This window comes from Dama dama, chromosome 12 (assembly GCF_033118175.1).
Source record: "Dama dama isolate Ldn47 chromosome 12, ASM3311817v1, whole genome shotgun sequence".
Taxonomy (NCBI): domain Eukaryota; kingdom Metazoa; phylum Chordata; class Mammalia; order Artiodactyla; family Cervidae; genus Dama; species Dama dama.
In genome coordinates, this window is record NC_083692.1 from 3,423,763 (window position 1) to 3,450,143 (window position 26,381).

Sequence of the window (26,381 nt, forward strand, 5' to 3'; positions counted from 1 at the left end):
CTATTTTTTGTTTACTGCCCAGGAGTAGAATTGGGTGGCTGGTGACAGGGGTGATAAGATTACTTACTTTTCACTGCATATCCTTTGTAACCTTTTGAATTTTGTCCATATGCAGCCATTACCAATTTTTTAAAAAATTGAAACAAAACGGAAGTAAACAAAAAGTCAAAGTGAACAGCAAAGCATTATAGATAGAGCCCCAACTCTGTTTTCTTCTTGCTAAAATAAAGCAACATAAAATGAAAGGAAGAAAGTCACTTAAGAGGAATTGCTCAGGTTTTTTTGTTTTGTTTTTTCCTGCCCTTTTCTATGCTTGACTTTCATATGCCTCTCTGAGAATATTTTCCTTTCACTCTTTGGGAAACTAACTTGAGCTGGCTCCTTCCAACTGCAAAAAAAGATTTTATTTCATGATTCTAATGAAGCAAACGGTGGTGTCTGTGCTCTCCCCTTGATCTGCCAATCTTTATTTCTAAGATCTGAGTAACCCTTGAAAAGTTGTGAGCATCAGACCTAACCTAGATATTCATTTTCCCTGACTTCCCAATGAGCAATGGCGTTGGCTGGAAAGGACCCTTGGGGCCTGCCACCCAGGGATTCATCTCCAGGGTCATTAAATAGCTGTTCAGGGGCTGTGGATCCTAATTGGCTATTGAACGTCTTGTTAGGAGACAAGTTCTGTGTTTCTGTTTTATTAGGAATTACAAGTTGTGTGTGTGGGGATTATACCTCCTGCGTTCTGCTTTCTTTATTTTTACGCGTTATTTAAACAAAGGGTCCTTAATTGGGCTTGTCTTTTAACTTGATTAACCCGCAAGCACTACTCTATAGAGTTCTTCCTTACCAAACTGTCCCCTTTGTGTAATCATGGGGAGCTGTGTGTCCTCATTGCTATGAAGGCCAAATGGAGCGCTCTGAACCAGGTGGAGCCTCTTGAAGGTTTTCAAGGGAAGAAACCCTCCGTGGGCACTTGCCAAATGGGTGTTCGAGAGAGCCCCTTCGTGTTGACCTCCCGTCGCCTTCAATGAGGAGAAATTAGCACCGCCCACGTGAAGATGCCCTTCAGTAAAGAGCTTATTTTCTTGTATATGTGGACCATTTGGAGTTAAAGGCTATCTTCAGCTAAGGGCCATGTTTACATTTCCACTGTGAACTAAAGTCACTTGCCTGTTGGAATGGGTTCAGCTTGTTTATACATTATTCATACCTGTGAGTCAGAGATGAAACTTGCGGTTGTGCTACGTGTGTGAACTGCCTGCCTCTGTTTGCTGGTAGGGACTCGGGTTCAGCTCATATTTCCACAGACCCTTCCCAAGAATCCTTATAGCCTCACTTAAGCAAACAAATAGTTATATCCTTTACAAAACAACGGAGCGCACAATTCCGAGTGATTTTTCAGATGCTCTTTACAATGATTGGCCCAAGGCCTATCCTAACATCATGTACTATGGAAGCAGCTCTGAGTTCTTTGAAGAAGAAAGATAAATCTCAAGGCAACAGATTTCCTTCTGTTTTCCTTCAAGTGGTTGGCTCCAGTTCAGTAATTAGTTTTACGTAGCTTATAAAGTCATGAACATGATTGTGTAGACATTGTTACCTTTCCGTAGGTGACTATTACAAGGTTCCCAGTCTCTGGATTTCCAGGTTTTTGGAGTCTTTGCAAAAGAACTTTTGCCATGGCATGAGATTAAAACAAAAGCAGAGGAACCAGATAGCTTTGGCAAGAGAAGATTCTGATGTCCAAGACTGAGTCATGGGTGAGGCCCTACAGATAGGGTGTACCCCAAGATGGCAGCTGTCTGGCAGAAAAGAAAAACAAAATGTTTGAGTGGGAGTCACCGGGCCTTTCTTCTATGTGCGTGCCTTGAGTAGGGCTTCCCTGTAGCTCAGTAGAGGATCTGCCTGTAATGCAGGAGACCCGGGTTCGATCCCTGGGTTGGGAAGATCCTCTGGAGAAGGGAATGGCAACCCACTGCAGTATTCTTTCCTGGAGAATTGCATGGACAGAGGAGCCTAGTGGGCTACAGTCCCCGGGGTTGCAATGAGTTGGACATTAGTTAGTATCGACTGACACTCCTACTACTGCTACTGAGTACTTAGCCCGCACTCAGCACTGTGCCCGGTGGGCCCGCACTGTGCCGGGACGGGGTGGTCGACCAGACTGAGGGGACCCACCCCGCGCGCATGCCGCGTGCTAGGTCGCTTTAGTCGTGCCACCTGTTTGTGACCCCATGGACTGTAGCCCACCAGGCTCCTCTGTCCATGGGCTTCTCCAGGCCAGAACACTGGAGTGGGTTGCCGTGCTCTCCTCTGGAGGATCTTCCCAAGCCGAGGTTCGAACCCACATCTCTTACGTCTCCTGCATTGGCAGGAGCCACCTGGGAAGCCCTGGAACCCAACATAGGAATGGTAAATGCCCCAGAAAATTGTGTGTAGGTGGCAGTGGGCTTTTGTGGGAGATGTTGTCACATCTTGGACTCCTAGTCAAGAGGCTGTGTTGCGGGGAGCTGGAGGGGCCCTTTTGTTTGAAGGGGGTTGGTGGAGATGGGTTGCAGAGATGTAGCGATGTCGTTAAGGAGGACGGGCATTAGTAGGGCAGCTTGGACTGGGGATGGGTTAGAAGGAGAGTGGCAGCGTCAGAACCTACTCTGCTTCTGTGACTTTGGTGTGAGTTTCACAAAACTGATCTGAATGGCTCAGAAGACTAAGAACAAAGGACACTAACCCCGGAAAGTTAGAGCTATAGCTCTTGACCCCTTAGCACAATGAGGTGCCCCCTATAAAGGGTGTTTTCCCCTACCTCACCATCCCAAAAAGGCAAAAAATTGGCTCTTTTGCCTTGTGCTGCAGTGAAAATATTTCTACAATTCTTGGTAAGTAAATGGAGTCTTAGAGCTTAAACCTCTGCCCCGGGCAAGGAACCAAAGGATGTCATTGTGCATAACTTCAAAGGCTGATAAGATGTTTAAGGTCGCTGCTCTCTGAAAGAGTTTCTTTCTTTTAAGGCCAGCCAGAAACATTCTTGTGCAGGTCCCATTATTCCAGTGAGAACCATTTTCAGTACGTGGAGGCGCTCTTGTTTTTTCTTTCTCTTTTTGCTTGCTTCTACCCCACAGAATATATTCTGTCTCTCTGCCCGACAATTGTTGCATTGTGTTTGGATGATGGATGTCCAGTAAGCGTGATATTAAAAGCACTACCTTTTCTGTCTGGAGGAATCAAAGACACAGTGGTTCTGCCGCACCGTTTCCGTGTTTGCACGAAGCAGTCACTCCAGGACTTGGGGCTTCTTGAAATTTTGGGAATTATGCCTGGTGTGGGATAGGCTGGTGAAAGATGTGTGAGCTGCTTCCTCACCATCTCTGATCATCCAGCATTTAAAGGTGACAGGTGACATAGGTGAGGTTCAGAGTCTCCGTTTGTCAAGGACACGTCTCCCGATCTTTTCCGTTTTTTCCCTGAACAATGCAGAATGTGCTGGTTGCTCTCTGTCACCAGCAGACAATTTGGCGCCACAGACGCCCTCAACCTGTGAACACAGGGGTGGAAGATTTTTAGTAAATTGTCCAGGAAATAGGAAGATTCTGGCTGTGCCGCTGGAGATGTTTGCTGTTGACTGCTCATTCTTCCGCACAGAATAGCTTCCAGTTAAAGGGACTTTTTATACATTCTGATTTTGAAAATGGAGACCTGCACTGTCAAATCTAGGAGGAGAGGGCCCCCAGAATGGAGGAGAAGGCACCCTTGAAATGATTCATTACCCCAGGGTGCCTGGTGGAATGTGGAGGCTTTGATGGCTGGGGATGGTGACACCTCCTTTGCGTCTTTATATCGCAGAGCCCGGAGCTCCTCGGGACTCCGCAGATGCCTCGGGTGGTGAATAAAAGTATAATTCAGGGTTCTGGAGCTCGCTTGTGGTTTCTCTTGTTCTTCCCCTGAATTCCTGGCCCAGAGGATGGAGGTAGAGACAGAACCCTCTAGTCCTGCCTTCCGATGCCAGTCTGCCTTACTGCACGCCACAGGGTACCCCATCACCGCCTTCCATGGAAGGTGCATTAGCAGCCTGCCAGATAAAAATGTAACGTAAATGAAGACTTGGGACCCTCACTGTTTGAAACTCCCCTTCTCGCATTCCAGACTGATGCCTGCAGGCAGACGGGAGATAGCTTAATACAAGCGTGTTTGTAACACTTCGGTTCCAACCAGATCAAAGGGCAGTGAGCCTGCCTGGGCTGCAGCCTCCAAGATGAAAACTGGACCCTGGACGTGAGCCTGTGTGACTTGGCCCTGCCTTGAATCCGAGAAGAAATACCAATTCGGTTATGGCTGTTTGAGCCTTGGGATGGAGACTTTGAAGTCTCTTTGCCTATGATAAATTGGATTCAGTGTCTCCCTTAGCCTGCCCCCCGCCCCCCACCCACCTTGGACTAGTTTAAGGTTGGGCCTTCCTTCTGAAGTGGTGCTTCTTGTTGGGGCTCTTAGGGTAAATGAAGTGATCACCCAGAAGTCAAACAGGTGCTGGGACGCTGGGAGCTGGGCAGGGCTCAGCGTGAGGCTGGGCCTTTCGGGATGTTCCAGGTGTTAATTGGACAAGTGAAGGCACTAGAGCTTCCTTGGAGGCTCAGACGGTAAAGAATCTGCCTGCAATGCAGGAGACATGGATTCGATCCCTGGGTCGGGAAGGTCCCCTGGAGAAGGGAATGGCAACCCACTCCAGTATTCTTGCCTGGAGAATTCCATGGACAGAGAAGCCTGGCGGGCAACAGTCCGTGGGGTTGCAGAGTTGGACGCGACAGAGTGACTAATGCTTTAGCTTTTCACTTTCAGAGGCACTAAAGCTACAGGTAAAGAGGACTCTCACTTTCTTTCCTTGAACAGACTGTGGACATGTTGGTGTTTTTCTTGCCTGAATTAGTTTTTTTTCAGACTTTTAGGTTCTGTGGATTAATACATTTCAAAAGAAAATTTTCTTTTCTTTCTTTTTTTTGCAAATAATGGCTTTAAAAATTGCCACTTCTACCACTATAACTAACCTAGACAGTGTGCTATAAAGAAAATATATCACTTTGCCGACAAAGGTCCTTATTGTCAAGGCTGTGGTTTTTCCAGTAGTCATGTATGGATGTAAGAGTTGGACCATAAAGAAGGCTGAGTGCCAAAAAATTGACACTTTCCAACTGTGGCGCTAAAGAAGACTCTTGAGAGTCCCTTGGACTGCAGGGGAGATCAAACCAGTCCATCCTAAAGGAAATCAGTCTTGAATATTCATTGGAAGGACTGATGCTGAAGCTCCAATACTTTGGCCACCTGATGTGAAGAGCCGACTCATTGGAAAAGACCCTGATGCTGGGAAAGGTTGAAGGCAGGAGGAGGAGGGGACGACAGAGGATGAGATGGCTGGATGACGTCACTGACTCAGTGGACATGAACTTGGCAAAGTCTGGAAGGTGGTGAGGGTCAGGGAAGCCTGTTGTGCTGCAGTCCATGGGGTCGAGAATAATTAGTCACGACTTGGCGACTGAACAACAGCCGTACTATAATTCAGTAAGACAGTGGACCTTTGAACAAACTAGGAAAAAAAATCAGTAAGAATTTAATTTCAAAATAAAAGCAATCTCTTAAATATAATACATTTAGCATTTATATATATTTTAAAAACATTGTTATAATTTTTCTCCTTTTGCTTCTGGGTGGTGAAATCTTTGTCCCTGATCAGGATTGGTCTGGGAACAGGTTATTAGAAAACTTGTGTTGGCTACATATATAATGTATACACACACACACACACACACACATATATACAAATTGAAAGAAAAAAGCATGATTATTATAGTGATAACACATTTACATTATTACACAGTAATACATTTTAATTACAGAGTACTTTCACATATATTATCTCATGTGATCAGTTAGTGTATGCCTTTGAAACATAAATTAGTCTTAATAGCCTAAGCTAAATAGAATTAAGAATAGAAGGGAAGTCTGGTGTTTAAACTGTTAGTGTCCTAGAGCCTAGAGTCAAATATGAATAATTTAAAAAATTATCTACTGCTTTGATTTTTCCTTGTTTCTCCATTCTGCTTTATTAGTGAGAGTAAATAAACAGATAATCCTGTGATGATACGCACACAATTTTTTTTTTTTCCGGCTGCACTGCCAGCCATGTGGATCTCAGTTCCCTAAAGGGGGATGAAACCTATGTCTCCTGCAGCAGAAGCTTAGAGTCTTACCCAGTAGACTGTCAGCGAAGTCCCCAGTATGCACACATCTTCAGAAACCTGTGTGTAGCCCACTAACATACAGGCATGTACTAATATTTATGATGTTTTTTCCTGAATAAGAATATCAATATATATTCTGATGAATGTAAACATACACATGGGGAAAAATAAAATCATCTGAAATACATTATGAGAAACGTCAGAGGACTGTGTGGGGCAGGGGTTCAGGGAAGCAGGCTGTGGGGAAAGGGTGAAAGAGTGAGAGAGAATTTTTGCTCTAAGTGAATAGGCGTGTTTCTAGTCCCAAACTTACCTTTAAAAGCAAATATGTGTTTTGATTTCAAGTGTCTGTCTTGAACATCTGAATATAGGTGTTTCTGATTTTGAATGTTCTCTTCAAATAAGATTACAGAATTTTTTCCCTTTGCCAGCTTCTCCTTCCAGCTCCTCCTTACTCTAGGATTTTGGGGCTTCCTTTGCTGTTGTTCAGTCGCTCAGTCGTGTCAGATTCTCTGCGACCCCGTGGACTGCAGCACACCAGGCTTCCTGTCCTTCACCATCTACCGGAGCTTGCACAGATTCTTGTCCACTGAGTCGGTGATGCCATCCAACCATCTCATCCTCTGTCGTTCCCTTCTCCACCCGCCTTCAGTCTTTCCCAGCATCAGGGTCTTTTCCAGTGAGTCAGCTCTTTGCATGAGGTGGCCAAAGTATTGGAGTTTCAGCTTCGGCATCAGTCCTTCCAGTGAACACTCAGGGTTGACTTCCTTTAGGATGGACTGGTTGGATCTCTTTAGTTTTCCTAAAGGAGGGTGCTGACTTTTTAATTTAGTTTGTCAGTTTCTCTGACGCAAAAAAATCTAGTGCACGACCAGAAGCCTAACTGCTCAGTTGGGGTCTGACTTCGAGGACCCTCGGCCAAGCTGGAACTGCAGTTAGGCACTGATTTACCCACCAGCTGATTAATTCAGGCAGTGATCATTCAGGAGGTGTACAGGTGCCTCGTCCACGTCAGGCTTCGTGCTGGGCCGTGGGGCCACTAATAGAACTCGAGATAAAATAGCTCCTACCCTTGGGGAGCTCCCCAGTCCATTGGGAAGACAAACGAGACCGCAATAAGTAATTAATGACAAACAGTAGGAAACAAACAGGGAGCTATTATCTATAAACTTGAAAGAAGCCACCTTGCACTCTTATCAGGTAAGGGGAGAGTTTAACAACCCACAACGGGCAACTGATGTTGTGTGCTGGTGTGTGTATATGAAAAAGACGCAGGCTATGTGATGCACTTGTAAGGCTTTAATAACATAGGAAATCATTTTAAGAAAGGAAAGCATTAAGAGCAAGCTCACCAACTCAGTTTTCTCATGGCCTCTACTTACTGAATAATTCCTCTGCAAAACTGCAGTCTACCAGCTTCCTGACGGGGCGTGCAGGGCACTCCAGTTGGAAAGGCAGAGCCGGGTGGGCTGACAGCACTCAAGACCACAGACTCCGCTTTCCATGACACAGCATGAATGGTTTGACCAGATATCTCAGGTGACCTACAAACTAAAAAAGAAAATTTTTTTCCTTTGGGGTTATATTTACACAGCATTTTGTTTTCTTCCAATGAAAAACGAAATCATCTGACATTGAGCATCTGCTCTGAATCAGGCCCTGAGCTTCCGCTTGGGGAACACACACCTGGTCGGAGAGAGTATGGTTGTGCGCACAGGATGAGTATAAAGTAGAAAAGGTTCCGTGCAGGAGCAGAGCTTCAGGGGGCAGGAGAGCTGAGAGGAGGGCTGGAAGGCTCCGTGAAGACTCTCTGGGGTGGCATCTGGACTTGACCTTAAGGAGCAGGCGAGCATCAGGCTTGTGGAAGGTGGCAGTGCCCTGCTCAGCCACCTGGACAAGCTGATGGGGAGACCATCCAGCCCTATTCATATTAAAACCAACAACTCTTTGTTTCCTGAGAGCATATGTCTTGATAGGGAGTGATGATAATATATCAGTTTCCATCAGGTTGCGTTTTATCATCGTGCTGGTTACGGAGGAGGCTGCTTTTAGCCCTTGTGCATTTTAATGTTGCAAGAAGCGTGGGAAGTTGGTGGAAGGCGTAATGGATCCGTAATGGACGAGGGGCTGGCGAGGCCGCGGATGGGACTTGCCACGTCTGGAGCATGAGCGCTCCGCTTGAAGCCGTGTGCGCGCTCCGCGTGAGAGGGGGCCGGCGGGCAGCGGCAGGCTCCCCTCGCAGCTCCTCGGAGGGGGCGTGCGCCACCGCCGGGCCGCCGCGTCTGGTCGCCTTTGCCCTCAGCACCCATGTGCCGGGCCCGTGGCTGCTGATGACCTCAGGTCCAGGACTGCAGGAGGAGCCGGCCCCTCTGTCTGTGTGTGCAGCTTCCTGAATGAAAGGAGTTTTTGTTTTTATTTTGGTGGGGGGTTGTGCTGTGGGACATGTGGGACCTCAGTCCCCTGACCAGGGTCTAGCCTGAGGCCCCTGCAGGAGCAGTGCAGAGTCTTAACCCCTGGACCGCCAGGGAAGTCCCCCAAAGGAGTTTTTTGTTGTTGTTGTTGTTTTTGTTTTTGTTTTTACAGAAGGAGGTGAAACATTATGAATGTTGTAAAGGATGTTTTTCTAAAAGAGAAAAGTTTGGGAACAAACGTGAGTGCATTTTATGGTACTGCGACCCCTGGCTTGTAGGCCTGGGTCACACCGGAGCTCTGGGGAAGGGCAGACTTCAGCACTCAGGCCTGATAATTTGGGAGGTCTTGGCAGCTCGGCCAGTATATCTTGGGGGTAGTTTTCATAAGCCAACACACTCCATACCAAAACTAACCTCCTGTGGAGGAACCTTGGTTGGTGAGAAAAACCACCTTACCTTATGTCCTAATAGTAAATTTGTTCTGAATGAGGCCTGGGCTAAAGTCTTACATTTTTCCATTACGCCCTCAGCTTGGGGATGGGAGCTCAGAGTCCTTAGTAAGGGCTTGCTGATTAGTGACTAATGGGCTCAGGTGTTTGCAGAAAAATGTGCAAACATCTTCACCCCCAAAGATGTATTTGAATCCAGAACTCCTTGTGACGTTAAGGCTCCATCTTTGTAACATTAGTATTTTTCCAAAATTACATTTTTTTAAATTGAAGCTTAATTGACCTAGAACACTGTTTTAGTTCCAGGTATGCAACATACTGATTCAGTATTTGTGTACATCGCAGAATGATCACCGTGATGTCTAGTTACCGCCCGTCACGGTACAGAGATATTGTAGTATTATTCACAGTGTTCCTCACGCTGTGCATTTTATCCCTGTGACTCATTTATTTTGTAATTGGAAGTTTGTTCCTCTTAATCGCTCTCAACCTATTTCATTCATCCCCTACACCAAAAGATTCTTGAATGCTGTTTTTTTCCCCGTTGCTTCTGAATATTCTCATCGTAAAACAAACATGTGTGTATACCAGGATGTGTAAGAGATGAATCACCCACAGAATGAACTTCAGTGGGCTTGTCTTTTCCTGGTCACTTAGTCTTATGTTTGCTATTGGGATGTTTTCTGTCTCTCCCTGATTCCTGAATTTGGAAGCGAGTGAGTTACAGTACGTTTTGATTTGGTTTTAATCCATCAAAATCAAGTTAGTTATAAGTGATGGAAGAGCTTACTTTGTGTAGTCCGGGCTGCCTGGAGACATCAGCCACATGCCAAAAGCTTGCTCGTTGCCCGGCAACCTCGCCGGAGGAATAGATTTTCTGCCACTGGCTCCCTTTTTAGTCGAGGCAGAATCTATTAACACTACTCTTCTAGCCTGGAGAACCGGAGCTGGAGTTTAGCTGCAAAGAATGGTCGGAGGGTTTTGTTTTTTTTTTGTTTTTTTTAAAAAATAACCCAGCACCGTGTTTCTGGCTTCTAAACTCTCCTGCTAATTTCGTTGACTTCCAAGTAAAGATCTAGAGCTTATTGATATTACTTAACACGGCCCAAGCTAAAGACCTTAGTTTTGTGCCTGCTTGGCTCCTGAAGAAGCTCATTGTTTAGTTTCTGTAGAAATGATCACGCGGGGAATGGGTGGGAACCGTGATCATCCAAGTTGAAGGTGGAGCAGGTAAGAACAGCCTCATTCCCCCTCAGACTTTTCCACATCCCCCCTCGGGGTACTTTCGCCTACTTTCCAGTAGCAAACTTATCGTCTGACTGTCGAAGCTGTTGTTTCTTCAAGTATGTACGATCTCGCTCTGATTGCAAAGTGGCTCTGTATTCCTTTCTCTTATCCTTCAATCAAAGAAATGTCTTTTCTCCATCTGTAGCTAAATACTTCACCGGCAGGATTGATGGCTTCTGTCTACCCGGGGAGCTTGCGGAGCTGTCAGCTCTGTTGTTTTGCTTATGCTTTTAATGGAATAGCTTTGGGTTTGTAGCAAGAGAGGATGGCTCAGCTCCGCGTCAGGTGGCTGGAGTTGTCTGCCTTTGCTGAAATGCAATTTTAATAATGGACTGTATCAGCTCCCTGTGTTTTCCTGCCCCTTTGTAAAACAAAGGACAATCTCAGCGTGTTAACCCGTTGGTGGCTGGAAAAATAAAAATCTCTAAGAACCACTTAATTAAATGCCAGTGGCTTCTCAGATTAGGAGTCTGGCATAGAGGCTGCAGAGATGACCTGCACAGGAGAGCAGGGGGTTGCTTTTATTTTAGGAAGTGGACATTAGCCTCCTCGTCCATCTTACCCTTTCTAAGGGCCAGATGCGGAAAGGTACGTACAGTGTGTGACTCGGCAGAGAAATGAGCTAACTCAAGACAACCGTGACTAACTCAATAAAACAGTCTCAAAATGCTTCTGTTTATTTGTTCTGATCATTGTAAACTTTATTAATTATCATAGCTCAGGTCTTTTGGATTATATTTTCCAAAATAATCTTAGCGTGCTTCTAATACAAGGAACCTTTAGGAGAATAGTTCAGGCACCCCCAGAAGGGAAATCAGAGAGGTGGAAAGGTTTGCTCAAGGATACACAGCTGTGTTGAGAATGCGTACCAAAATCCCAGTCAGCTGACTTTTTAAAAAAATGTTACTTATTATAATTCATGAGCAAAGATTATTTTAACATTTATTTGTGTTGTCTTCCGTCTCTTTCCTTAATGTCTTGTCGTTCTCATTACTCAGCTGTTTCACCCAGTGAAGATTTTTCTTTTCTTGGTGGCTGTGCAGGGTGGAATCTCAGTTACCTGACCAGGGATCGAACCTGCAAACCCTGCTTTGGAAGCTCAGTGTCTCAACCACTAGATCAGCGGGAAGTCCCCCAGTCAGTTGAATTTAAAGACAGAATTTTAATGACACCCAAATGATATGTTTGAAATGAAATGAGAAGGGCAAAGCTCCTACTTCCACAGTGCAGATTCCATCTATATATCCAACAGATATTTAATGCATGCCTTCTGCTTATGAGCAGGTAGGTACTGGGCTACCTGCCGGGACAGGGGAGGTACTTTACCTTCAGGAAATTACATTCAGAAGTGGGTGATCCCCACAGTCAGCAGCGAAACGATAAGAAAATTACAGGTTGTGATAAGTCCTTAGCTAAGATATAAGGGGAACACAGGAATGTTGGTGACAGTTAGATAACGAAAGTATTATCTGCTAAAGGACTTCACTCTTTGGGAACACCTGCATTATTACCACTAACAGAAAATATGTTGGAAAAAATATGTTGAGTAAATGGAAGCCTTTGGAAGGGTTCATGGTCACCCATTATATTGTTTCAGTTGGAATATCTGCCTGGTGAGATTGTGCACTTCCTAGGACAGTGTCCAACCCCAAACTGATACTGATAGGGACCACAGGACTCTTCCCGCTCATGGAGGCCAGAATTCAGCCACTTTGTTCTTTGGTTTGTTCACCTGTTCATTCAGTTTCTTCACGTTGCATTTCCCACTTACTGTTTTTTTAGTAATTAATTTTTGATTGGAGTGGGTCGACTTCCCTGGTGGCTCAGATGGTAAAGCGTCTGCCTACACCGCGGGAGACCCGGGTTCAATCTCTGGGTCGGGAAGATCTCCTGGAGAAGGAATTGGCAACCCACTCCAGTACTCTTGCCTGGAAAATCCCATGGACGGCGGAGCCTGGTAGGCTACAGACCATGGAGTCACAAAGAGTCGGATACGGCTGAGCGGCTTCACTTTCTTTCTTTCTTTCTTTGGTTGGAGTGTAGTTGCTTTGCGATGTCGTGTTAGTGTCTGCCGTACAGTGGAGTGAATCAGCTCTGTGTGTGCACATATCCCCTCATTTCTCTGGATTTCCTCCCCGTTTAGGTCACCAGAGAGCGCTGAGCAGAGTTCCCTGAGCTGCCCCGTAGGTCCTCTTGGGTGGGTGACCCTTCGCAGCCCCATGGACTGCAGCCCGCCCGTCCGCCCATGGAATTTCCCAGGCAAGAATACTGCAGTGGGGTGCCACTTCCTACTGCGGGAGACCTTCCCGACTCAGGGATCGAACCCCAGCTGCTTGCATCTGCTGCACTGGCGGTCTGATTCTGTCCCACCAGCACCGCCTGGGAAGCCTGGGTTCTCATTTCTTATCTATTTTATACACGTATCAATAGTGTGTGCACGTCAGTCTCCCACTTACTATTGAAAGTCTCTGTACAAAACAAATATTTTGAAGACCTAATCTGAACGCTTATATCAAGGAGTATTCCATACAAGCTCCTGTTATCAGTAATCTGGGGACATTTTATTCTAGAGAATTGGATTAAGTCGCATTGCTTTCTTTTTTTTTTTCTAACTAGTTGCTTTAGTGCTCCAGGCAATTTTACATGCAAGATTTTTTTGTTTTTAATGTGTACTATGAAACCTAGTGTGAGGATTTGCTTTTGTTGTAGGTCTGTATCCAGCAGGTCTGTTAGAGGGTAGTGGATTGACTTGGCCAAGTGGAGCATCTGTTTCAAAGTCTCCATCTTGCCATGAATCACACGGTCATTTGTTGCTGGCTTTGCCACTATCTCTGTATACTTCCTTAGGAATATCCTGGGTCCTAAAAATCTGGTGTAAATTTACCACGGGCGGATCTTGTGTTTCCTCCCTCTGCCACGCTGCCAACTCGGACTGCAAGGCTCCAAGTGAGAAGACTGAAAGCGTCTGTCTTGCTGCTCCGTGCATTTTCTTTGTGCTCCTGATGCTCTGTGATGTCTGGGTATCAGATGTCAGAGAGAAGAAGAAGCAGTGCTGAGGGCACTGTCTTCGTAATTTCACGTTAAATGCATTTCCTTGCAAATGTGGCTGAGAGAGGCGTTTCCTTCAGACTTCTCTTCCATTTTGGTGTCTTTCTTGCTCTTTTGCCAGGAGCCTGATGTTGAGTCTTTCACTTGCATTCAAGTTGAGAGCATCTTCACTTTAGCCTGGGAAGACACAGCTGCAGCGGACTGACTCTAACGGGCCTCCCTGTCAGCCTGGAGGGTCTCACACGGCAGTTTCTGAGCATTGAAAGCTTGCTCTTTGCTGAGCACTCGCTGGGTAATCTGATTCTATCAGTATTCCTGCTCACCGTTGGGGGTAGGTAACGCCGTTATTCCCCTTTGACTCCCGTGGAAACTGAGGCCAGGAAAGTGTGAGCCATTTTTAAGCCAAGGTCACCTCGTAAGTGCTGAACTGGACCAGAAGTTGGACTTAACATAATTTTAAAGTCTTCTACTGCTGTAGGCGCTAGCTATGATGCCCTCTTTACTTGTCCATCATAGCCACTCACGTTTTCTTTTAACTTATGACAAAAAATTAGCCTGTCAATAAAATTACAAGAAAGGGAGGTGATGTATTTGTCATGTCTTTTTCCAGAACGCTAGCCGGCAATATGTTTCTAGAAAGCAAAAAACAGCATTAAATGAATTTGGTCAGAACTACACATTAAATCCTCTTCTAGATGATTCTGAATTCACTTTTTCATATTAAAAAGGTCTGAACCATCCTTTAGCAAGAAAATATTTTTATTCTAAAATTTAAAATTTAATTTCCCCAATTTTCCATTGGACTACAAAACCTTTATTTATTTATTTTTCTTCTCCTAATGCCTTTACAAGCACAATTTAGAGAAGCCTTCAAGTCAAAGGGAAGGAAGGGACTTGGTGCTCTCCACTATAGAATTGAATTTTTTTAAAAAAAGAGGAGAAAACAGAATGTTCTCAGCCTCCCTGAAGATCATGGCCTCCTGTTTCTCCCTGTTCTACTTTAAAGCTGCTTTTATTTTTTACCCAGATACCTCCAGGGTGAGAAATATGAGTCACCTGCTCTTTATCTCCTGCCTTGAGACTTTAATTAATAAAAAAAAAAATTTTTTTTTAAATAAATAATTAACCCCTGACCAGAGATTGACTCTCGCCCCCTCCCCCCTGCATTGGGAGCATGGAGTCTTAGCCGTGGACAATGGGGAGGTCCCAAGACTTATTTTTTTGCCTAAGTCTCTGTTAGGCTTTTCACATTCTGCACTTCACCCTCGTACAGTAAGCTCCTTGAGGGGAGGAACTGGGCTGTAGCATCTTTGTGGTCTCACAGTGGCTCAGTAACCATGTGGGAAATAGAGAAATGAACTGCATTTCCAATCCAGGAACAAATGCAGGGTAGGGGTCTAGTTTTCTGAGTTGACTCCCGCCCAGGAAAGAACCCCCTCTTTGAATGACAGTGAGACATTCAAGTAGCTGCAGTAACTCATTTACATCACTAGGGTTCCGTTTGGAAAATGATACCTCCTGTTGTCTAATTTAATTAGTAACTGTGTTTTCAGTTCCAATTGAAAGCCTCAGAAGAAAGGATTGCGATAAACTGTGGTATTTGGTATTATTATTGTTATCTAATTATATTTACTATTGTGACGGTTTTAGATGGAGGCACTTTTCAAGGAGGGACACGTCTGTGTTATCTGATTGATTTTTCTCTCCTTTCCCAGCTCCTGAGTAAAGTCCAGTATTAAGTATGAGCCCTCTATTACACATGTGAAAATCGACGCAGGCAGATTTGTGGTTATTTTTGCTTGTTTTTAAGCGAATGACCTAAGGTTATATGCAAGTCCATCCTGAATACGAAGATCGAGCCTCGGGTCTTTTCTGCGATGTCAGCCTCTCGCTGACAAAGGCAGTGTGTTTCCGGGGGATGCTGGCCCAGCAGGAGGTTGGAAGATGTGGGGTCTGCTCGAGCTCTGCCGTTTGCTTGTTGGATGGCTTTGGACCATTCATTCATTCCTTCATTCATCAAACACTTTATGGACTATCTACCAGGTGCTCCGTGCTAGGCTAGCTGCTCGGGCTACAGAGGTGAATAACCTAGTGTCCTTGTTCTTGGGGAACTTAATGTTTAGTGCATAGATTCAGATGCCCGAACCAAGGAGCTCAGAAAAATCTGTGGGCACTTCGCTAAAAGTGTGTCCCTGTAGGGTGGGAGCCCCAAAGAAGGAGGGGCAGCGCTGTCTGTGCAGCTGCAGAAAGACTTCGTGGCAGAGGTGATTTGGGGACTGCCCTGGCGTCCAGTGGTTAAGACTTCCTCTTCCAGTGCAGGGGGCGCGGGTTTGATCCCTGGTCAGGGAGTTAAGATCCCGTGCCTTGTGGCTGAAAAACCAAAACATAAAACAGAAGCAATATTGTAACAAATTCAATAAAGACTAAAAAAAAAAAAATCCATATTAAGAAAACATCTTAAAAAACAAACAAACATGATTTGGGGTTGAGTTTTGGGGGGAAGAAATCTTATCCAGGGATTATGCCAAGAGAAGGAATTGGGACTTTATGTGTTTGTCTCATTTCCCGTTCGTGAGAGGCACTGAAGAGGTTTAAACAAGAATGGCACAGTGATTTTTGTGTTTTAGAAAGATTTGTGGGGAGGATGAGTTCACAGTCTCTGGGAGCATCCCTTTTCTCGTCTGTAAGGCGCACACAGGTAATACCCACTTCTCTTGTCTCCTGGGTTTATTTTGGGTTGCATTTCTTTAGAATGCAGCAAGAATAGCTGACCTGCACTCACTACTCTCTAAACCTTTGAATCCTCACAGCAACCCTGGGAAGGTCATTATTGCTATTATTTGCATTATGTTTTGTTTTTTCATTGGCGGAGCTGTGCGGCTTATGGAAATCTTAGTTCCCTGACCAGAGATTGAACCCTTGGCAGTGAAAGTGTGGAGCCCTAACCCCTGCACCACCAGGGAATTCCCAATATCTGCATTTTAGAGATAGGAATGGTCATAGGCTGACCATCTGACCCAGGGAGACACAGCCAGGATTTGAACCTAGGTCTGCTGGATTCTGGAGCCCCGTTGCCCTTAGCCAACCACGTGTTGCTGGCAAGTCTTTCTTGCTCTTCATTTCTCACCTGAAACAATTTGGCTGGTGGCCGTGTCTCCTCTCTAGTGACCTTTAACGTAGGGTGTTGATGCACTGGAAAGACTCAGAATCAGCGCCAAACACGTGCCATTATTTGCAACTGTTTCGTATTTGTCTTTAATAAAGTAGTCTTTTACAATTAAATAGAACCAAATTTACGTGGAGTAGAATATGTGACTTTGATTCTTCTGTACTAACTGGGAGTTACCAAGGACATGTGTTTCTATGGGCATATCCATAAATCTTCCTTCCGGTGTTAACAGAAGATCGATCGGGATTCTGACTTCATCCTTTTGGGGAGTTCCTTTGAAGATCCGTATTGTGAGTCGGTAACAGCAAAGTGGAAGACGATGTAATGAGGTGGATTAGAGCAGAGGAAAGACTTTGAATGGGGTAGCCTGTCGGAAAGAGTTGCCAAAGAGCAGAACAGACAAAGGTTAGGAAGTAGGTTTGGCAAACTCAGCAAGCTCTGCTTGTTGAAAAGGCGTTTTGGAAAATATTCTAGAGGTTCACACACAGGCAGTTGTAGTCCAGGGACACGTTAGCGGCACCCCTTTGGTAAAGAAAAGTGTGTTCACTCTATTTTCTGTACTTGGTCACTGCAGGGTGAAAAAAGGCTGCATTATCTGCTCACCATGAATGAGTTTCTTTAAGAATCGATGCTTGAAGATTCAGGAGGTTCAAGAAGAATAATTAAAATAAAATGCTGTCTCGTGTCTTGACCTGTGTTCACTGTGCCAAAAAAGAGCCCTGAAAAATGCCCGGGTTGCACATTTTGTGACTTGGGAGGAACGTTTTGATCAGCCTTCAGCTACTCATAAAAAATAAATACAGCCATGTTCTTACTTGGATGGTTTCTTGAAGATCTTTTAGAGTAGATTTCCAGCTGAAATTTCACCTCCAGTTAAAAAAAGAAGAAAGAAAGAAAAGCTGAGATTCCTTAAAACATGAGGCATGTCATGCGAGAGTCAAACGATGGAATCATAATGAGAAAATGCTCCGTTGAGATAAACAGCTGTCCTCTATAGTCACTTTGTTGCTATTAAGTCGCTAAGTCTTGTCCGACTCTTTGCAACCCCATGGGCTATAGCACGCCAGGCTTCCCTGTTCTTCACTGTCTCCTGGTGTTTGCGTACGTGTAATTTACGTTTTCGTAGGTTTGCTTTAGTGGGGAGGAATATTAAGGGAATGAGAAAGCATTTACTAAATAGAAGAGCATTGCAAAGAAATCTACCCCCATTGAAGCAGCTGTTTTAGAAGAGCAGGTTCTGGAATGTGAGCGGAAGTACATATCCCGAGATTCAGCTGCCTGGCGCGTGGGGAGAGTTGGGGTAAATCTCGGAGGCGCGGGGCCGTGGGTGGACCCGACCTCATGGCGTCTGCGTGGGTGTCCGCGTCACTGCTGGGCTCATGGGTTCTCACACTTGGGTGGGCATTGGAATCACCCCGGGGGGTTGAAAAAATTCAGTGCCTGGTTCTGTGTCAAGTGAAAGGTGCTCAGTCCTGTCTGACTCTTTGCGACCCCATGGACTATACAGTCCCTGGAATTCTCCAGGCCAGAATACTGGAGTGGGGAGCGTTTCCATTCTCAAGGGGACGTTCCCAACCCAGGCGTCGAATCGGGGTCTCCCGCATTACAGGCAGATTCTTTACCAGCTGAGCCACAGGGGAAGCCTGAGAATACTCTGTGCCTAAAGGTTTGACTTACTGATCCGGGGAGGGTGGCTTGGGCCTTGGGGATTTTAAAACCTCACCAGAGGATGCTGACCTTCAGCAAAGATTGAGAACCATGGGCCTAGAAGATGCCCGATTTCTTTCTTTTCTGATGTTCTTTGCTGCTGGGGCAGTTTGCTTGTAGAGACTTTGGTTTGGAAGCCTCCTTCTTGAGTGGGGGGCAGAAGCTGTCAAAGCTAACCCAGAGAGTGCTTAAGTCTTTGGTTTGCTAGATTCCTCTCTCAGAGGGCTGAAAAGTAAAATTCCAGTGTTCCTTTGAAAAATGAATCCTGAGACTTCTTTCTGTCATACAGAGAGTCTAAGTATATTCCCTCTGAACTCCAAAACAGGAAAAAAGTAAAAAATAAACAGCAGCATCCAGATGCAGGCACACTTCCAAGTAATTGGAAAATGCTGTGGGATGATGCTGATTAAGGGGTCTTCAGGCATGGAGACTTGACCTGAAATTACTGTTGGGGACAAAAAGGAAGGAGAGAAGAGCACATTCTTAATTATGGGCCCAATGGTCAGAACTGTGTACCACCCTGACTTAAGTGGAGCTCTCCCCTTTTGCTTTGGGGGTTTCCAGGGAATGCCAGATGGTGTGTGTAGCATCAATAAGAGGGAGCGTGGCTTTTAGTTATGTGTGTGTGGTGTGTGTGCTCGGTCGTGTCTGACTCTCTGCTACCCCATGGACTGTCCTCCGCCAGGCTCCCTGGTCTATGACTATCTCCAGGCAAGAACACCAGAGCGGGTTTCCAATTCCTTCTCCAGGGGATCTTCCCAACCCAGGGCTCGAACGCGTGGCTCCTGCATTGGCAGGTAGATTCTTTCCCACTGGGCCACCCAGGAATTGCTAATAGTAAGCACTGACCTTCGGTAATTCTCAACTGTTTTTCTCAGTCTGTAAAATAGGAGTCACGCTGTGGCTTCAGCTCCAAAATAAGATAGAGTTTGATAAAGGATACTTACTTCCTTACAAGGAACTGCCTCCTATGTCGATAGTTTAGTTTGGGGTGATTGAGAAGGGGCATCTTCACCTCAGCACCAACCAGAAAAAAGTCAGGAAGTCACAGTGGGTATCCAGGTAGGTCTAAGAGGCCGAAAGCAGGCTTGAGCAGCGTGCCTCTAGTAGGGTGTGCCCATAAATCTAGTTGTTGTTCAGTCACTAAGTCGTGTCCGACGTTGCGACCGCATGGACTGTAGCACGCCAGGCTCCGTGGGGCTTTCCAGGCAAGAATACTTGGCATGGGTCTCTGCTTCCTTCTCTAGGGAATCTTGGATCAGGGATCAAACCCGCATCTCCTGCATTGGCAGGAGGATTCTTTAACACCGAGCCACCAAGGGTGCCCCCCCCCCCCGCCCCCATATTTAGACATGGTGTTAAAATTCAGGTTCTGAACAGATCCCGGGCGGCGCCCACGAGTGTCTCCATTTCTGGTGGTGCTGATGGCGCTGCTCCCCAGCTCACCCTTGAGCGGCCCGTCGGTCCCCGACATCTGCGGGTGTGAGTCTTTTCTTCGAGCAGCGGGAAGAATACAAGACTCGATGGAGGAGACTGGTGTGTGGCTGCCTCTGTGCGGGCAGTGCGTGGAATCATAATTTTTTGACTTTTGAGTTCGTGTGGCCCCAAGCAACTTGGTGTGATCAATGTCTATTTGTGTTCGCGACCGCTCTTTTTATAGATACTAATTTTTATATGCTTTCCATCCTCTGCATTTCCAACCTTGAGGCAAGCCCAAGTATAAAAATGTAGTTTCTTTCTCCATTAATATTTTCTCATTTTTATTGGATTCTGGTATGTAAGCCTCCTACCTTTCTCTGTGATTCAATCTAATTTATCTTTGGAGTCTTTCTTATCTACATGTGCAGCTAGATCTCTTTAATCTGGTGCCTACAGTGGTAATTAAAAAAAAAAAATCTCTAGGTAAATGGTGAAATTATTCAAAATAATCATCTGGTTGACCTCATCCTCACTGGGTTATCGGTGGAAATGTTGGGGTAAAGTCAGCCTGCCAACACGGCTGAGAATAAGACCCTTTGATTGTATTGTTTTCCCAGCGGGTACAGTTTCGTTTTCCCACTCTGAGTCGGGGGCTGTGCTGTTTTCCTGATCATTTCATAATGTGCTCACACATTATTTAAGGTTTGTAAAGTTTAAGAATAGACGTAGTTTTGTGTGTTCTAATTTAAATGTAGAGTTTGGAAAGGGAAGAGAGTTTTAAAAAATATGGTTGTGACATGTTTATTATAAATATGTGAAAATGGAGCCGGTGATTATGCTGGTGGTGTATGTATATTGTGCCTTGTCAACAAGAAAGCTCTTATGTTTGTGTATTTCGTATGGTATTTTCTTCCTTTAAAAAACATTAGAGCTGATGATGTCTCTTGGAAGACTTCAACACATTCTGGTTTAAAATAGTCCTCTGTAACTGGGCTTCTTCTTGACATTTCCATGGCTTTCTCTTAGAACTGCAGGCCTATTGAAATGGAGCTGGTTGGATTATCACTGTGCATCAGAATCCACCGGGCAGGCTTGTTCACACACGGACCGCCGGGCTCCGTCACTGGTCTCTGGTTCAGGAGGTCTCGGGTGAGGCTGGAGGACTTGCTGTTCCTCCGTGTTGCTACCGTATGACCCTGCAATCCCACTGCTGGGCGTACATCCAGAGAAAAACATGGCCCCAAAGATGCATGTACCCGTACCCCAGTGTTCATTCCAGCACTGTTTACAATGGCCAAGACATGGAAGCAACCTGAATATCCGTCGACAGAGGAATGGATAAAGAAGATGTGGTACACATATACGGTGGAATACTACTCAGCCATTAAATGAATGATGTAAGGCCATTTGCAGCCACATGGGTGGACCTAGAGAGCCATACTGAGAGAAGTAAGTCAGACAGAGAAGGAGATATATTATATGACATCCTTATATGTGGAATCTGAAAAGAAATGATACAAATGAACTTACAAAACAGAAGGAGACCCACAGACTTAGAAAGTGAACTCACGGTTGCCAGGGCGAGGGGATAGTTAAGGACTTTGGGAAGGTCATGTACACTCTGCTATATTTAATATGGTAAACCAACAAAAACCTATTGTGTAGAACAAGGAAATCTGCTCAATGTTATGTGCCAGCCTGGATGGAAGAGGGTTTGAGGGAGAATAGATACATGATTATGTCCGGCTGAGTCCCTTCACCGTTCACCTGAAACTATCACAACATTATTAATTGGCTAAATGGCAACCCACTCCAGTGTTCTTGCCTGGAGAATCACACGGACAGAGGAACCTGGCGGGCTACAGTCTATGGGGTCGCAAGAGTTGGACGCAACTGAGCGACTAAGCACACAGATACCCCAATACAAAATGTTTCAGGTATTTAAAAAAAAAAAAAAAAAGAAATGCAGCCTCTTAGGCTCCAGCCCAGACCTACTGAATCAGAATCTGCATTTTAACAAGATCCCACGTGATTGATGGGACTTCCCAGGTGGCCCAGTGGTACATAATCTGCCTGCCAATGAAGAGGCCTCAGGAGACGTGGGTTAGATCGCTGGGTCAGAAAGATCCTCTGGAAGAGGAAATGGCAACCCCCTCCAGTACTGTTGCCTGGAGAATCCCATGGACAGAGGAGCCTGGTGGGCTACAGTCCATGGGGTCGCAAAACAGTGAGACACTATTTAGTGACCAAACAACAACAATAGCCATCTTTCTGACGGCATCTTCTCTGGCAAGCTGAGGTCCACCTGGCCACAGCTGAACTCGCTGAGATGAGTTTAACTCTGTATTATTCCAAGAAATAATGTTTGATCATTTTCTTAATTCTAGAGAAAATGACATGTTTATTTTAAATCACTCACCTAAGAAGTATAGTGAAATTACAAATTGTTTATCATTTAAAAAAAGGAGCTCAACTCATCAGATTCATTCATTGCACGTTCTAACCAAAGTTTTGCAAGTACTCAGGAGACCACGGCAGACAGATGCGCCTATAGATGGGAGATTGGGGCAGAGGGCCACTTCACTGCAGATTCTTCTCCGACTTTCTCAACAGCCACAAGACTGTGTAATGAAACCTGAAGTCCATAATTATCATCTGGAGGCATTGTCTAATCCAGGAGAAAGTGAACAACAACAGAAAAAGATGTTCTGGAATAGCTAGAAAGTTCAGTGAATTAGAACCCAAAGTGTCCCCTTCCTGGGTAAATGGAAAGTCTAATGCAGTTTCCTTTCTTTCAAATTGATTAAGTGACAAACATTTGTAATTCTTAGGTGTGACTTCCTTTAAAGAGGACAATGGTGTCTGACATTGGCAAGTATATTTTCTGCCCTTGTTTCCAGTGATTACAAGTTAGAAAAAGAGGAACGGTGGAGGGAGAGAAACACTACAAGAAGAAAATCAAAGCCTCTAGACTCACGATAGTGCCGCCAAAATTTTAAAATTCTCCTTTCGTTGTGTGCCGGGGTAAGCAATGCCGCAAAGAAAACAGAGTACATCTTCGTAAGGTACCTGCTTCACCTGAAGATTTGTAGGGGGAGGGGACAATGTTATACAATCTGACTAGTGATTTATGTTGAACATTCTGCTTATATTCAAACAAACACAAATTATTTATGGACTAGGCAGTAACTTGTGTACCAGTTTTTTTTGTTGTTGTATGTATATAAATTTTTACGTGAGACTTAAAGAAATTAGGTTTTTGTGGCTGGCTACTTTGGGTTATGGGCTTCCCAGGTGGCATGGTGGTAAAGAATCTGCCTGCCAGTGCAGGTGATGCAGGAGACCTGGGTTCAATCCCTGGGTGGGGAAGATTCCCTGAAGGAGGAAATGGCAACCCACTCCAGTGTTCTTGCCTGGAGAATCCCTTGGACAGAGGAGCCTGGCGGGCTACGGGCCATGGGGTCGCCGAGAGTTGGACACGACTGAGCGACTGAGCACAGAACAGCACGTGGTGAATGATGCTGATTGGTTTTTCCGACGTTATTTCAACGCTGCATCCCTGGAATCAACCCCAGTTGGTCGTGTGTGTGTGTGTGTGTGTGAGTGAGTGACGCGTTCTCACTGAATCTAGCTTGGCGAGCATTAAAACGTTTGTCAGCTGCGTGTTGTTGGCCGTGCCGGGCCTTCGCTGCCGTGCAGGTTTCTCTCTGGCCATGCTGAGTGGGCCTGTCCAGGGCGGTGGCCTGTCCGCGCAGCGCGGGCTGCGGGCCTTGCGGCAGTGGGCCCAGCAGTTGCGGCTCCCGGGCTCTGGAGCACAGACTCAGTATCCGTGGCACACGGGCCCAGCTGCTCGGCGGCACGTGGGATCTTCCTGACCAGGGATCAGACTCTCGTCTCCGCATTGGCAGGCGGATTCTTTACCTATGAGCCCACCAGGGGAGCCTTGTTAGACGTTTTTGTTAAGAATTTTTGCGTGTATGTTCCTGATGGCTCTTGATGTTTAGTTTTTTGTGTGTGTGTGTGTGTGTTTCTTTGCCCTGGTTTTGATTTTGGAGTGATCCTCATCTCATAGAATACAGTGGAAAGCATTCTGTCTTCTTTAATTTCCTGGAAGTATTTGTGAGGAATTGGTATCATTTTTTCCTGAAATGTTTGGTAGAATTCATCACTGAAATCATTTGGACCTGGAGTCTTTTTCGTGGAAGATATCTTTCCCTGAAAGTTCAGTTTCTCTAATAAATGTAAGCCTATTCAGATTGTTTTTCCTATTGATTTTTGTTAATTTGTGTGTTTCATAGAACTTGTCAACTTAATTAAAATTATTGAATTTATTGGCATAAAGTTGTTCATAATGCCCATTTTTAATACATATAAGCTGTAGTGATATTAGAATTCTCATTCCTGACTTTTGCAATTGTTTCTTTTTCTCCCATTTACCTGGTAATATTAATTAGAGATTTATTAGTTTTACTGACCTCAGAGAGCTAGCTCTTAATTTCATTAATTTATTCCCTCTACTTTTTGTTTTCTGTTTATTTTTGAGTCTATTATTTCCTTTCTTCTGCATGCTTTGGTTTCATCTACCTTTTTTTTTCTCCCTAGTTTCTTAAGATGGAAGGTAATAAAGTTATTAATTTGTGACTTTTTTCTTTTTTAACATAGGCATTTAGTGTTTTAAACTTTCTTCTAAGTCTATGTTAGCAGTGCCCCACAAATTGGAATTTTTTTTTTTCACTTTCATTCAGTTCAAAATACTTTCTGATTTTTCTTTTGATTTCTTCTTTGTCTTATGGGTTATTTAGAGATGTGCTATTTTTCAATTACAATATTTAAGAATTTTCCATATTTTGTTGTTATTGATTTCTAATTTAATTCCATTATGGATAGGGAACATATTTGTTTGACATTAGTCCTTTTCACACTTTGATACGTTTCACAGCTCAGGATGCGATCGTCCTTGGTCAGTGTTTCATGTGCACTTGAGTGGGTAGTGTTCTGTCGTCAGGTGTAGTATTCTTGACATTAGATCAGTTTTGTTGATAGTGTTCAAATCTTCTATCCTTACTGATTTCCTGTTTATTTGTCCTATTAGTTTTGAGATCTTAGACTATCACTGTGGATTTACCTATGTTTCCTTGCAGTTCTATTGCTTTTTTTCATGCACTTAAAAATTCTGTAATTAGATGTCTAAACATCAAGGGTTGTTATGATCTCTTGATTAACTGGCTCCTTTATCATTATGAAATTACCCATTACTTAATTAGAAATACTTGGCCTGATAGTAATAGAGCCATTCCAACTTTATTTAGATTAACATTAGTGTGATATATCTCCTTTCATCCTTTCGTTTTAATGACTTTATATTTACAGTGAGTTGTATTATTGCAGGGGTTGCTTTATTGGTAGTATATATTTGTAGTATGCGTCTTTAACTTAAGCAGCCTACCTTCAAGTGACAGTGTACTAATTAGTATATAGTATGAGAATGCTAGAAGAGTACATTAATCTTTTCTCCTGGTCTTTGTGTTACTGTTGTCATAAGTTTTATTTCTATGTTTGTCATAAACTTTATCAGTCATTGTTATTATTTTTGCTTTAAATAATCAGTTGCATTTTAAAGGGATTTAAATAATAAGAAAAACAGGTTTTTATGTTAACCCGCACAGTTATCATTTCTGGTGTTTTTTATTGTTTTGTATATATCTGAATTTTTACCTGGCATCACTTTCCTTCCTCCTGAATGACTTCCTATAAAATTTCTTAAGGTGCAGATCTTCTGGTGATGAGTTCTTTTAGCTCTCATATGTCTGAAAAACGTCTGTATATCACTTTGTTTTTGAAAGCTGTTTTCATTGGATTTAAAATTCTAATTTGACAGTTTTTTTGTTTCAGCTCTTCAAAGATATGGCTCCACTGTCTTCTGACTTGCATTGTCTCTGATGAGCAGTCTGCTGTCATCGCTCTCTGTCTCAATCTGTTAGGCAGCTCCTCTCTGCCTGTTGTGTTATATGCCCATCTGGGTACATTCTTATGTTGTCTCTGTTTTTTTATTTTATTTTTTTCCTCCAGGAGTTCAACTGTCATGTGCCTAGGTGTGGTTTGGCTTTCTATATCTTGTTTGGTTTTTACTGACCTTCTTAAATGTGAAAATTTAGGCCTTTAAACAAATTGGGAAATTTAGAATGTTTAAATATTTTGTTTCTCATTCTTTCTCTTCCATCCTTCTCTCCTCTTCTTCTCAGACTTTAATTGCTATACATGACATTTGTAGATAGAGAAATAGAAGGCAGTCTTATAGGTCCTCAAGACTCTAATTTTTTTCCAGTCTTTACTTCTCTTTGTTTTATAGACTAAAATATATTGTCTTCACTTCTCTTTGTTTTATAGACTAAAATATATTGTCTTCAAGTTCATATCTTTTCTTCTTTCCATTTTGACTATTCAGGTGACTTTTTAATTTTAGATTTTTCTTCGTTTGGTTCTATTTGGTTCTTGTTCATTATGAGCATATTTTGTTTATGCTCATTTTTGTGTTAAAATATCATGTGCATAGTTTGAATAGGCTTTTAAAACCTTTGTAATTCCAAAATCCGGGTTTTATTGGGACCCGCCTTTGACACTTCTCTGGAGTAGAGGTAATGTTTTATTGTTGTTTATATGTGAGTAG

At 44.1% G+C, this 26,381-nt stretch overlaps 1 protein-coding gene across 8 annotated transcripts in view; it reads left to right on the forward strand.

The window, feature by feature from the left end:
• FOXN3 (forkhead box N3) overlaps positions 1 to 26,381 on the forward strand; it is a 432,012-nt gene that overhangs the window by 55,612 nt on the left and 350,019 nt on the right. The window contains exon 1 of one of the 8 annotated variants that reach the window (XM_061156460.1): positions 13,732 to 13,750. The exons of the other annotated variants lie outside the window; for them this stretch is intronic. The gene's annotated coding sequence lies outside the window, so the exon portion shown is untranslated. Of the gene's footprint in view, positions 1 to 13,731; positions 13,751 to 26,381 lie in introns of those variants that run through there. 8 annotated transcript variants of the gene reach the window in all.